The sequence below is a fragment of the Rhinopithecus roxellana genome, chromosome 3 (assembly GCF_007565055.1).
Source record: "Rhinopithecus roxellana isolate Shanxi Qingling chromosome 3, ASM756505v1, whole genome shotgun sequence".
NCBI lineage: Eukaryota > Metazoa > Chordata > Mammalia > Primates > Cercopithecidae > Rhinopithecus > Rhinopithecus roxellana.
The window spans coordinates 8509636-8524047 of NC_044551.1; the positions used below are offsets into that span (position 1 = coordinate 8509636).

Sequence of the window (14412 nt, forward strand, 5' to 3'; positions counted from 1 at the left end):
TAATACATATAAGTATGATTGTGTATTTATATGTATACATGAGCACAGCATAGTGAATTTAATTTACCATAAATTAATTCATATACATTTATAGTAAATTACATTTTACTATATTTTAATTTCATATAAAAAAGCTTAAAAAATACCCTTACTATTGGTATTTTCTATTCCAGCCTATTTTTTTTTTTTTTTTTTTTTTTTTTTTGATGCTGTTTGAGACCTGTTAATGGTTGTAGCCTGGTCAGAAAAAGGACTCCTGGAACCTCCTGGAGGCTTCATGATTTGTTACTGCTAATTCACATTCACCCACAATGAGCATCCATACACGGGTTCTGAAGACTGAAGTATCCCTGAGAAGGGAGAGTAGAATGCCAAAACTTTACTTGGATTCCAGAGCTCTGGTTCATGTCTGCAACATTGATGCAATGACATATCCTTATTTTCTGTATAATCCATTCAACTGTTGATCAAAGACTGTATTCAAGATGGTGGGCACAGTGAACTCAATGATAACTCTAGTTTATTGAGAAACTACTCGGAATCATACATTATCTTAATTACTCCTCTTTACCATCCCAGAAATGTGGGTATTCTTATTACTTCAGTTGTACAGATGAGAATATTAAGGCTCCAAAAGTTTGTGACCTGGCCAAGATAGTATGGGGGTTAGAGACCATTGGTCAGAGAGCAGAGCCCATGTTCTCCTCTAAGATTTGGTCATTAGAAATAAACAAATAAGCAATAAAACATGCATACATAACACTTGGCTACTGGCCTGAGCCTAAAACTTTATATTCTGGTGCCCCTGCAAATGTTTTAGGAAGATCTGTCCATTGAAAACTCTGGAAGAAGTGCCTCTGTTCCTGCCCTCCAACTTCTGGCATTCCAAGAATGACCTGGGCAAAGTTAATCAACTGCTTGTAGAAGGGCTATGAGGGTGGGTGGGGCACAGAGAGGAGATGGTTTCTGGCTCCCTTCTCCCCTTCCCATCTGCCACTGGCCTCAGCTGCTGTCTCCTGACATCTGGGCCAGAGTGTAGAGTTGGAGGGAGAAGCAGAAAAATTGCAGGAAAAGGGATGAAGGGTGCAGGGTACATATGGGCTGAAAGGAGCAGGTCAGGTAGGCTAGGGTTCCCCAGAAGTAGCTCTTACCCTCTGGTCTCGCCAAGCTGAACTCTACAGTGGTATATCATATATCATATATATGATTGTGTCCAGTTTTTTATCAGCAGCCAATTTGTGCTGCTTATCATTTTGCAGACTTCTCTGTTGCTTTGTCTTTTCACAAGGTACCTTATCCTTTATCTTCAAGTACCCTAAGGTGCAAAGCACAAAAGGAGGGTTGGTTTAGAAAGACTGGGCTGTAGTCTTGGAAGTTATCATTTAAAAGTTGTTTGTCTTCCTTTTTCTGAGACTGTCTCCCCATCTGTAAAGTAAGGATAATATTAACCATCCTCCTTGCCACACAAGGAGCAATTTTGCAAAATATATTAGCCCTTGAAGGAAGAAGTCATTCTAATAGTCCCTAGCTAGAACTTGAGTGACCTAAAGGTATTGGTTTAGTCAGTTTAATGCTTTTTTTGTTGTGGGCTTTAAAAATCCATAACGGGGTTAGGTTGCTTAGATAACATTTCTGTTTTCAAAGACAGCCTAAGCATTGTGGAAAGCAAGACTAACATATGTGGATTCATTAAGCCACTGCACATATGTCTTCTCAGCAAGCAGTACCAGAAAAAAACAATGGCTGGTTCTGCTGAAATTGTGAGCATTCTCTTGTGTGCTGAAATTGTGAGCATGCTTGTGTGGCTAGAACATAGGGAGGAAGAAGGCATTGGCATGGGTCAAGGTGGGAAACGTGGCCAGGAGGCTCATCTTGCAGGGCCTTGTGAAGAGCATGGGAGGAAACTGAACATGTTTCCAATGCAATGGGTCACAAAATACATACGTAAAGCAAATAGGTGCTCTTTTTTCTGGCCATTGTAGGGGGGCAGCTTATAGGAAATGGGGGCCTCCTCCATATGAGAAAAGAGGTTGAAAAAGCTAATGTATCAGCCCCTAGGCCGCTGACCTCTCACTCTCCTGCCTCCACCCACACAGAAAAGAAGAGTGCACAGGAGCAAGGAGCGGCATGGGTGCATGTGCCCAGCGCCTCTGTGTGGAGTCTTCTCCTTCTACCATCTCATGACCCCTGGGTCTCTGCAGACCTGCTTTCCACCCAAGGGGAAGAGAAAAGGACTGAGCAGAGGTGAAGGAGGTAACTCAAATGCATTTTCAACAACTATTTCTGTTTCTCAAGGTGAATGAGAAATCCCCTGTGGGAGGCTGAATAAATGCCTTCCAGAGGTATCCATTCCCTAATCCCCAGAACCTGTAACTATGTTACCTTATATGGCAAAAGGGCCTTTGGAGACATGACTAAGGAATGCAGACAGCCTGTAGAAGATAGAAAGGTGAGAAAATGGATTCTCCCCTAGAACCTCCAGAAGGAATGAGCCCTGCTGGCACCTTGACTTTAGCCCACTGAAATTTATTTTGAACTTCCAGCCTCCAAAACTCTAAAAGAATAAATCTGTGTTATTTAAAGCCACTAAATTTGTGGCAAATTCTTACAGCAGCAATAGGAAACAAATACATTCCCTTCCTAGACTTTTCTTCAAATTTAATGGCTGAACCTTAAACTCATTTATTCTGAGGGCTCCAGTCTTCGGAGAACCAGAGTATGGGTACCAAAGCCTCCCAGAGCTAGTTCTGGTCCCAGCTCAGCCATTTGTCTGCTTGGGTGACTATATTGGGGAGTCATGCTTCCCACTCTTCTCATTGGTAAAGTAGGAAAGATAATAATACCTACCTTGTGGGGTGACCATGAGGCTCAGAGACCATGTGGTGAGGCATGAAATGACCCCTGACACATAACTAGCCCTCATGCATGGTACTGGAAAACACCAGGTTCAGGCAGGCAGGGTGAACAGTTCCTATTGCCAGGGGCTGGGGCATCTTGGTCTTGACTTAAGAGAGGCTAGCATCCCCCAGAGGTGGAGGGCGGGGGCACAGGCAGAAGGTCCTGTGTTCAGTCTGTGAGCAGAGTGAACTACCCTCACTGTACAGGCTCATGCTGACCCAGTCTCCCCTCTGGGAATATGATTGTACCCTCATTGTCCTTGTCCAGCCAGCATGGACACACCAAGCCTTTCTGCACTGCAGCAGCCCATGTGCCATAAGAAGAGAGAGAAGAAAGGGATGACCATATGCAGGGCATCTCCACACCACCCTGGCAGAGCCACTGGCTACAGCAGGGCTCCAGTTATCTAGGCTCCTACCCTCATGGTGCCTTCTTCTCAGAGAACATGGGACTATTTGTGGGAGAAAGCAGGGCACACTATGCCCCTTGCCTTGGGCCCTGAATCTGAACTATTTCTGTGGCAGCTGAACATGTCCAGGGGGAAACTTCCTGGTGAAAAGGTTGTTAGCCTTGAGACAACATTTTGTGAAACAAAACACAGCAAATGTTCTCTGAATGTCACCTGAAGACCTGACTTAAGCTTCATTTCCAAGAACATATTGCCTGTCAGAAAAACAAGTGCCATATAAGGAATTCCATTAATCAGCCGAGGCAGGCAGGCGCCCAGACACACCTTTTCTGCTGAGTGAGTCATCTGCAGGAGGGAGCTTGATTAGAAACAAGGGCAGCTTGCACTGTACTACCTAGTCTAGGGCTTTGGGAAGGGGAATACCCCTGTTCTATGAGACCTTCCTCATCACTCTAGAGATAATCTTGCTAATCCCTTCATGTCCAATGCAAACTGGCCAGTGCAATGGAAAACCTAATGCTACAACCTAGATTCTTGGAGCTGGGGATGACCTTGAAGTCCTTAGACTTATATAATGTTACATATGAAGAAATTGTGCCCCAGCAGGTGACTTATCCAAAGTTACCAGTTGCATGGTGACAGGTCAAGGTCTAGCCCTGAGCTCTGCTAACTCCTGCCTTGTGCTTTTGCCCTGCAGCATGCTAAGCTATAATTTGAACCCTTTGGGCATCAACGCTAAAATGTAGTGGTACTTAGTTGATCAGTTTAGCCAACTAGCAGAGAGTAGGCTTGAAGAGTTGAATATATTTTTTGAGGCTGGGGAGGGGTTTGGGAGGTGGTGTATAAGTGTGGGGGTGGGGAGAGACAAGATATGACTTTAATATAGTCAGAGCCTGCAAAGCACTAGGTCAAAGCAAACTTCTCCCCTTTCTCCAACTGTTGCACCAAGCTTGTTGCTAAACTTCTGTTGTCATTATTCTCTGACCATTTTCTATTCTAATTATTCATCAACCAGTCATATTCTAGTGCTTTGAAGGGAATAGGTATGGATTCCAGACTTCCCAAAATTTTCAGAGAAAAGAACCTTGGGTACCATCTAATCCAACTGACAAATGAGTAAACTGAGACTTCAAAGATGCTAAGTGATTTGTCTATGGCAGTGCTTGTCCAATAGAACTTTCAGCAATGTTGGAAATGTTCTATATATGTGCTGCCCAGTGTGGAAGCAATTAGCCTTATGTGGCCAATGAGCACTGAAAATGTGGTTAGTGCTACTGAGGAACTAGGCTTATAATTGTATCTAATTTTATTTGATTTAGATTTAAATAGCCACGTGTGGCTAGTGGCTACCATATTGGACAGCATAAGTCTAAGGTCACAGAGCTTAGATGCAACACAAGGTCTCTGATTTTAAAGCACTTTTTCTTTCCCCCACTACCCCCATACAGAACTCCAGGTCCAGGTGGGCTTTTTCCATGGAGCCTGAGACTTATGATGCCAGGTGCCTGGACAAAGCTTCCAGGTAAGCAATAGTGGTTGCTGGTGTCCTGTGAGCTGTCCCAGAAGGCCAGGTAAGAAGGTACTTCATCCTAATATTTGGAAATACGAGCTTCCCCATGGTGGGAGGGGAATAGAGAAGCCCATGCATTTATTCTTTCTTTAATGAAACACTGAGTGTCCACTATGGGTCGGGTGTGTGCTAGCCATTGGGGACTAAAATGGTTACTTGATATGTTTACTGATTTGGTTTCCTAAAGATGAGTGGTAAAAAGTGCCACATGAGCTCAGAGATGAGAGAGCCATTTGTCACTGGTTAAGAAGTCCCCAACTTCCTTTGGCAAATACTCTATGTTGTGCCACAGAAACAGATGCCTATGACAGGCTCACTGTGATCAGTACTGACAGAGCCTGTGCTCACTCAGCTCCTGCACCCAGCCTCTCAGACAACAGCTTGATTTCCTCTAGGTCCAGACTGGTTTCTTTCCATGAGGGAGTGTAGTTAAATCATTGCTGGGAGGATGATTATATGGGTTGTTTTCATTTAATTTAGAGGTCCAAGCTCCACAGAGAGTAAGCCACAACATTATTCTGACATCTGTGTAATGTAAACTTGCTCCATCCTTTCATGGGTGTCAATGAGTTCTCCATAGAGTGCCTTGAGGAAAATTACTTACAGTCCTTGTTAAAGACTTTTAACTGCCTCTGTATGTGTGTGTGTATGTGTCTGCACATACGCACACACATGTGGGCATGGGGGCATTCATGCATTGAAGGAGTAACAATGGTTATGACACAGTTTTTTAAAAAATCCTCATAGAACTTGAATATGGTCTAAAAGAGACACAAGTATAGAAATAACTGAAATTCAAAGAAAAGTGAGATAAAAGAGAGGCATGGCATTCAGTCATTCGTGTTAGACAGAATCAAGGGAAAAATGTATGAAACAAGGAGCCTTGGGAATTCTTGATATATTGTCAGACAAAGATGGAGGAGGGCATTTCAGATGAAGAAAATGGCAGAAGCAAAGAATCAGAGGTAGGAAGGCTCAGAGGGGAATGACGAATATTGGATTAGAACATGGAGACTACAGATGGGGCAATAATAGAGGGCCAACCAGAAAGGCAACTTGGGGCCTGATTGTCAGGCTAAGGAATTTGGACTTTACTTTGTTGCCAAGAGGGAGCCACTATAGGTGTTTGAGCATTAGAAGAATACAAGTAATCTGAGTAATGTCAACTAATATAGTGACAGAAGGATGGAGCATGGTGGGGAGAAGCTGAGGTCAGGAAATCAGTTAAGCAGCTATTTGCGTAATCCAGGAAAGAGGGGCTATGGTTCTGAAGAAGACCTGTGGCAGAGGATAATGCATAGCTAATATGTAGCTTTTAACCTGATTGAATGAAGAAAGAGGATTGGAGTAAAAAATGGTGCTGAGATTCCAAGCCTAAATGACTGAAGAAAGATACTATCAAGAGAAATATGGAAATCAGGAGGAAAAGCTGGCTTAGGGGAAAATGACCTTCCTGATGGAAATGTCCAACAAGCACAATAAAATAGAAGATGGGCATTGAAGGCTGGATGTTGGGCCCTAGGGAGTAGCTGGGTAGAGATGTAGCTCTCAGCCTTCAACAGGAGGCTGCTGAGTTCACAGGAGTTCATGAACAAACCAAACAAGAAGAGGTAGAGTCAAGGTAAACCTTAAGAAATGGTGGAGGAGGCCAGTAAAGGAAAGAAGAAGTGGGGGAAGAGCAGAAGAGCAAAACACTGCAGAGCCAAGGGAGGAGAACTTATATGGAGGCCAGTCAATTCAGTCTATGTATTCAGCTCCTGTCGCTGGAGATTCATTGATGAACAAGACAAATCTGGTCCTTCTCTCTGAGAAGCTTGCTGTCCAGTGGAAAAGACAGATGAGCCAAGTAAGAAACTAACAAATAATTACAAATGACAATAATGGTTATGAGGGAAATAAGCTGGCTGCTGTGATAGAGGGTATTAAGAATGGGTGACACACGTCCTTTTAGAGAGGTGGCCAGGGGAGACCTCTTTCAGCAGGTGCTGTTCCAGCTCAGATGTGCAGGTGAAGAAGCACCTGGCCAAGGAAGAAGAGTGGATGAGTTTTCCAGCAGAGGGAAAAGCAGGGCAAAGCTGCTGAGACAAGAAAGAGCTTGACACATGAGAGGGCAGCAGATGGCCAGGGTGATAGGCGCACAGAGACCGGAGAGGAAGGGGACATGTGATAGAACTGGAAGGGTAAGATGGGGGCAGATGACACAGTCCATAGTAATAAAATTTGGACTTTATATTAAGAGTGAATTTCAACAGTATGAAACTGAAAACAAAACTTAAGGAGAGTGAAGACAGGGAGAATACCATTGGATTCAGCATTGAGGTGATCTTCAAGAAAGCACAGGAGAGAGATGGTGGCTGAAGTTAGTTTGCAGTGCTGAGAGACTTAAAGCATCTGTACAGCCCTTCCTGGAGAAGTTTGGCAGTCAGAGAGGGCGGGGAGACAGATATTCTTGGGAATCCCACCAAAGATCATACTCATCTGGGACATCTAGGTGACCAGGCTGATAGGCACATGCCAGGGCTTGTTTGTATTGCTGTAGCTGAAATTGTAAAGGAAAATGGGACACCCACCCACTGCTCAAAGCCATTCCTTAAGTCCCTGGAAAGGCGTAGTAGAAAACCAGCATTCTGCATCGTACAAAGATAAGGCCAGAAGCCACCAGTAGGGTTGGCCCCTGTCTGGCTAAGTGGCTGGCTTTTGCCCTTCAGAGCTGATGGCAAGGACCAGGCCATGGAGACGGATTAGGAAAGCCCCAGGCCTGGGCAGCCAGTGGGGGAAGAAACTATGCCATCCTGACTGTCACTTCACACAGTATGCTTGACTCATGGGTGTCGACAATTGCACTGTAATTGTAATTATACTAGGCAGTGTTTCATAATACCTCCTGTCGACTGATATTTCGTAAAAGGCCATGAAGTTTTAATAGTTGGCCGCTTCAAGAGAGCGCTTAGCTTTTAAACCCGAGCTGAAGGAGGCTGAGTGGGATCCAGGTTATAATTATAAGGGTTGAGAAGTGGCTGGGAATACTATAAATGCCAAATAAAAAGGAAACTCACTAATATCCAGGGCCTGCTTGGGGAGAAGGGCTGATTCAACCCTCTGCCTGCTGCCCTAGCTCCGTGAACTCCTGGGACAAAAAGCAGAACCAGGTCCCTAGCTGCAATGGCCTCCCAAGCAGGCAGAAAGACCAACATTTGCCTCCTTGACTCTCTTGTGAGGCCTCAGTTTGTGTGCTGGGGTTTTTGAGTGGAAGTCCAGGGAGGAATCAGTGGAAGGGGCGGAGGGAGACCCTGTGCCAGTGTGCTCTGGCCTAGGGGGAGCAGCGTTTCTCAAGCCGCCTGTGCATAGTGCTGTCCTCAGCCCAGAGCCTCTGATAATACCTGGGCCTGGTCTTGCCCTAGACCAAACACACCGGGGTCTTTACCAAGGAACCTGAGTTTCAGAATTAAAAAAAAAAAAAAAAAAAAAAAAAAAATTCCTGTGGTAGGCTGAAGAATGCATGCACCACCAACAAAAATGTTCTAATTCCTGGAGCCTGTGATTTTTTTTTTTTTTTTCTAATTTCCATAGGTTTGGGGGGAACAGATGGTGTTTGGTCACATGAGTAGGTTCTTTAGTGGTGATTTGTGAGATTTTGGTGCATCCATCTGAATGCAGTTTGGTGCAGTATACACTGAATCCAGTTTGTAGCCTTTTGCCCCTCACCGGTTTCCCAACCTTTCCCCCCAAGTCACCAAAGTCCATTGTGTCATTCTTATGCCTTTGCATCCTCATAGCTTAGCTCCCACTTATGAGTGAGAACATACAATGTTTGGTTTTCCATTCCTGTGTCACTTCACTTAGAATAATAGTCTCCACTTCCATCCAGGTTGCTGCAAATGCCATTATTTCGTTCCTTTTTATGGCTGAGTAGTATTCCATCATATATCTATCTATATATATGAATTATGATGTATTCCATCATATATCTATATGAAAATATGATGAAGAAATTGTGGTATACATATATACACTATATATATACACAAAAATACAAAAATATAATTATATATATATATATATATACACACTACAATTTCTTCATCCACTCATTGGTAGACATTTGGGCTGATTCCATATTTTCTCAATAGCAAATCTTGCTGCTATAAACATGTTGTTATATGGTGAAAGGGACTTTGTAGGTGTAATTAAATTAAGGGTGTTGAGATGAGGGGATTACCCTGGATTATCTAGGTGAGCCTGATGTAACCCTTACTGGGGAGGAGTCAGAGGCCAGGCACAAGGGAAGCAGAGATGGGAGTGATGATGCCCTTTGCAAATGGAGGAAGGGTCCATGAGCAGCCAAGGACCGTAAGTGCCCTCCAGAAACTAGAAAGGGCAAGGAAATGCATTTCTCCCACAGCCTTTAGAAGGAAGGCAGCCTTGCCGACAACTTGACTTTGGCCTAGTGGAACTGATTTTGGACTTTTGACTTCCAAAACTGTAAGAGAATAAATGTGTGCTATTCGAAGCCAGCAAGTTTGTGGTATTTGTTTCAGCAGCCGTAAGAAACCAATGCAATCTGCACAGGTAATCCTAGTGATCCGCCAAGGTTAAGGATCTACAATGGAGAATGTTGCCACTCAAAGCAGGACCAGCAGCATTTGCTGCACCACAGAGATTATTAGAAATGCAGAGTCGCAGGACCCGCCCCAGACATACGGGATCAATATCTGCGTTTAACAAGATTTCCAGACGATTTGAATGCACACTTGTTTGAGAAGCACTGAATTCTAGAAAAATGGTTTTCCACACTAGCTTTACTTTAGAATCTCCCTGGAGGTGGGCAGGAATGGGTGGGACAGAGAACTTTAAAAATACAGGTTTCCGGGTCAGGACACGCTGATTTTGGAAGTTTCTCAGGGGCAGGGTGGGGGGCGGCATGGTGGCTCACTCCTGTAATCCTAGTACTTTGGGAGGCTGAGGCAGGCAGATCGCCTGAGCCCACGAGTTCGAGACCAGCCAGGGCAACGTGGCTCTACAAAAAAAAATACAAAAATTAGCCAGGAGTGGTGGCATGCGCCTGTAGTCTCAGCTACTTGAGAGGGTGATGTAGGAGGATTGTTGAGCCTGGGAAGTCGAGGCTGCAGTAAGCCAAGTTTGTGTCACTGCACACCAGCCTGGGTGACAGAGTGAAAGCCTGTTTCAAAAAAAAAAAAAAAAAAGAAGTTTCTCAGGTGGTTTTAATTTTTAATGTGAAATCAGGGGTAAGAACTAGTGATCTGGGACAAAAGGTTTTCAGATTGAATCACCAACAGAGGTAGTTAAAAATTGAGGATTTCTGAGTTTTATCCCTGAGTGTCTGATTCAGTAAGTCTGGGTTGGGGCCTGGGAAGATACATTTTTTTGACAAATATCCAAGGGAACTCTAATATCAGAAGTGACCTCTGGGATGGGTGCGGTGGCTCCCTGACTGCCTGTAGCCTTGTTCTGCTGTGAGAAAGACTGCCCTCCCCCTCTGCAATCTGCCCCACCCAAGCTAATGGCTCATCTGTTAGGACTCCGCTTTACCTACCCTAAGCAGAAAAGTTGTATGATAGGCCCTCAGGAGGATGTAGTCCTGAAGAGGTGGCTGGGGAGCGGCCAGGAAGTACTTCTTGGGAAGGTGGCATCATTCTTGATTAGATTATTCATCCCAGGTCCTGAGAAATAGCTTTCGTGGCAGCAGAGGAAGTGAACCAGCCATGCAGCCCAGGTGCCAAGGAGCAGCCGGAGGTGGGGAGTGTGAGCCGACCCTGCCTTGCCCAGCCCTGCCCAGCCCTGCCCTCACTGCGCTCCTGTGGTTCCAGGCCCTAAAATTGCAGCCTGGAATGCCACAGTGTCTGTCCCATAGCAAACTGCTCCCTCCTTGCCTCCCCACTCTTTTTCAATCAAGTATTATTCTGTTTTTAATATAGGTTCTGAAAACAATGCTCTCATCCAAAGGACCTGCAAATGTTAAGCACTGTGAAAAAAAATCTTACAAATCACACTGATCCCAAACCCAACCCATTCTTGTTTAACATTAAGGCCTCACATTCATTTGCTAATTACTTATTGTTTTCATAATAATATTACTGTGTTGAATCCTGGCTGTGCCAATAGTTGCATGGTTTTGGGCAACTCATCTAACCTGCCTGAGATTATTTCTTCAACTGTCAAGGAGGAATAGTTGCACTTACTTCAAAGGCTGATGTGAAGACTGAGAGAGGCAATGTACCTAAAACACTGATTGAGGTAGTCTAGTACCTCAATCAATGACAGATGCTATTACTAATAATCATTTCATCTGGGAATGAGATCCAATCAGGTAAATTAGGAAGGTTCAGTTCCTAAAGTACCTTTAGAGCTAGTTGAAGTGAGGGGGGATCTTCTCCCATCTTGCAATAATTTTCTGAAGGCTTTGTGTGAAATCAGAAAATTTATCTGAAACTTGAAAATAAGTGAAAGAGGTCACCAGGGGTTTAGTGCTAGGCTGACTTTCTATTGTTTGAGCTACCTTACAGCTCTAGAGATCCAGTTCTTAACGTGTAGGTTTTATCTGCTGGAGATGCAAATAATTTCTGTCCCTTAGAAAAGATAACCCAAAAGTTATCTTACAGTTTATGGCTCTGTTGGACATTGACCAGCTTTGTGTTTGACCTGGCAATCTTATCCTAACATTGCCTCTAAATACGTAGCTTCTCAAATGCTCTTCCATCAGTGTTAATTGGATAAAGTATTTGGTACACATTCATTTTATATTTACATGAGAATCATGATTTCACCTTTTTGAAAGCATCTACTTATATGCAGTTTGTACAGAGCTTGACTTCTTGGAAATATCAGTTTTGAGAGAGGTCTGAGCTGGGTTCCACATTACAGGTGTTTTTCATGTTGGAGCATGCACAGGATAAAAAAAGGGCAGAGGTAGGTAGAGATAGGAGCATTTGTACATTGATTGTAAGTTATAATTTTATCTCTCACTTCTTTCTTTGGTGCCAAAGGACTGTATTCATATTGTAATGATAGCAATTATCATGTATACCATAGCTAAATATTTATGTGTCTACCTCTTCATTAAATAGTGAGCTCTTCGAGGAAAGCGATTGTCTCATGCATCTTTGTATTCCCAGCACCTAGCACAGAAGTCAGCACTTGGAAGTAAATAAACATCTAATTGAAATGAACAAAGTTGTCTAGGTCCTTGCTACTCCAAATGCAATTGTGGACCATAAGCACCCACATCAGCTGGGAGTAGTCAGAAGGCAGAATCGTAGGCCCACTCCCAGCTCATTGAGTCGGGATTATCATTTCACCAAGATCCCTAGGTGATTCTGCACACTGTTCTAGCTGATTGTTAGTTTGGGAGCAGTGGCTCTGCTATTATGGAGAAATGAGATTTGAGTAAAGAAGGCTGTAAAGTGATTGTCCCCAGTTTTACATCAATTCAGCTATGATTGCAAAATTGAGATCATTGCCTCTAGCATATTGTTGCTGAGATCAAAGTGGGATAGATTGTGCGTCTCACAGTAGAATACCAGTTCGTTGATAAAAGCTGTGACTTTTGGAGGGCAGAGCCAGTAAGTTTGGTTTGGCAGGAGGAGTGTTATGTTCTTTGAGTACAGCTCTACAACCGAGGGCCCCTCTGCCCTGCTCGATTCTAAGTTGAGCCCGCGAGCCTTTACTCACTAGGAGTGTCTGACTCAATTTCTGTTGGCTCCAAGCCCAAACCAAATGAAGTCTCAGGTTGTCCCTTTGTGGAATCATGATGGTTTAATCATAAACGTGAAATCTCTATTTGTCACATCAAGGTTTAAGTTGTCAGGGATATTTGCCCAATATCCCTAAGGAAAGCCAAAGACAAAGGAAGAAAAACCAGCAGACAGTTTTGGGAGTGTCTCAGATATAACATCTTTACAAGGAGAGGTGGTTATTAACTGGCTGAAATCAGTGACACCTTGCAGATAAGAATGTCGAGTTACAGAACAGGGATCTTCCAAAACATCTGCAAAGAAATTAAAAAATTGAAGAATAATAAGAAATTGACTTTTTTTTTTCCTTTTTGTCTGAGCATGCTTCATTTCTTCCTAATAAATCTGCAAGCCTATCTGTAAAAGAATGAGAGTTTTACTTACTCTCCCAGCAAAGAGATTCAACAACTCAGCAACTCAGTAAGAATCAGAAGAGCAGAGTCTGGAAATTAGAGGAAGCCTAAATCATCTCATGCAGGCTCTGCAAGCCCAAATGCTTCCAGGGACCAAGAAGAGAAGGAAATGTGAGAAGCAGGCAGCTGGGTGACATTAGGGAACTAGGAAGTGAGTGCTTAGAAAAGTCACTGACATTCACATATTTAAAACACCACTAGATGAATAAAATAATCTGTAAGCATAATTAGGTGCATTTATTTATATTTCAAAAGCCCAGGACCCAGGGAAGGAAAATTTTCTGCCTACATACAATTCTAACTTACCCATAGAAATGAACATGCCAACTGTTTCAGCTCCTGTTTACCTATTGAGGGGACATTTAGATTGTATTTGTGTACACAACTCCATATGTGTGTGTGTGTGATAAACAAAACAGCTTCGATTCTTATAACTGATTGGAAATTATCTAGTTGCTAAAAACCAAATGCAGTAACTCTAAACCACACAGTGCTGCAGTGAGAGAGTAAAAACAAATGAACAAAACCAGCCATCTTTTCTATTCATCTGGCCCATATTTTTACAAGGCTATAAATAATTGCATTTAGGCTGTAAATAATTGTCTTAGATGTTTTTGAAGTTGTAATAAAAATCTGTGTGTTTTAAGAGAAAGATTCCTGAGTTTAAAATTTTAATTGGTTGATTATTTTAAAAAGGGTGGGCGTTCCTAAGAGGAGGTGATAATTGGTGGCTGGATCATGATCTTGGCCAGTTGCTCTTCCCTAGTCCAAGCCAGAATGCACCACCAGACTTCCCTCAAACTTGAGTTTAGCAGAATGTGCAGGGATTGCTGTTTCTAGCTTCCTGCTCAGTTATATCTGGAAGCTGTCCCCTGTCAGCTTTTTTCAAGCCATGTCAGACATTAGGAATTGCTCTTCTGTAAGAAGGTGGAGAAGGAGGCAAGCAAGCCAGCCACTTGAGAGGCCATTTGAGTCTGCCTCGTACAGTAGCACCTGCATTCAGTAGACACAAGAATCCTCTGTTTAGCATGGTTCTGTGTCTATACAATATGATTTTATTATTTCCCCTATGTCAGGTGTTTTGTGTGAATTTTTAAAAATGTAATCCTCATAACAAATATATGTTAGTATAATTGACATCTTCATTTTACAGATGGGAAACTAAGGTTTATAAAGTTTAAGTAACTTGCCCATGTGGTTGGGATTGAAACCCAGACCTGTCTCTCTTCACAGTCCGAGTTTTTAGGCGCTAAGTTATACTCCCTATTCTAGGCCAAGCATCTAAAGGCAAGCTTGATTTGCATGGTCTTTGTTTGTTTGTCTGCTTCTATATCTTCTATCAGATTGGCCATTATCCATGGGTGAATCAAA

At 43.1% G+C, this 14412-nt stretch overlaps 1 long non-coding RNA gene across 2 annotated transcripts in view; it reads left to right on the forward strand.

Annotated features, from left to right (window-relative positions):
• The window catches only part of LOC115896557, a 248835-nt gene that overhangs the window by 170534 nt on the left and 63889 nt on the right, over positions 1-14412 (forward strand). For both annotated transcript variants that reach the window (XR_004056478.1, XR_004056477.1), the window contains exons 3-4: positions 2097-2253; positions 4756-4829. This is a non-coding gene — a long non-coding RNA (uncharacterized LOC115896557). The remainder of the gene's footprint in view (positions 1-2096; positions 2254-4755; positions 4830-14412) is intronic.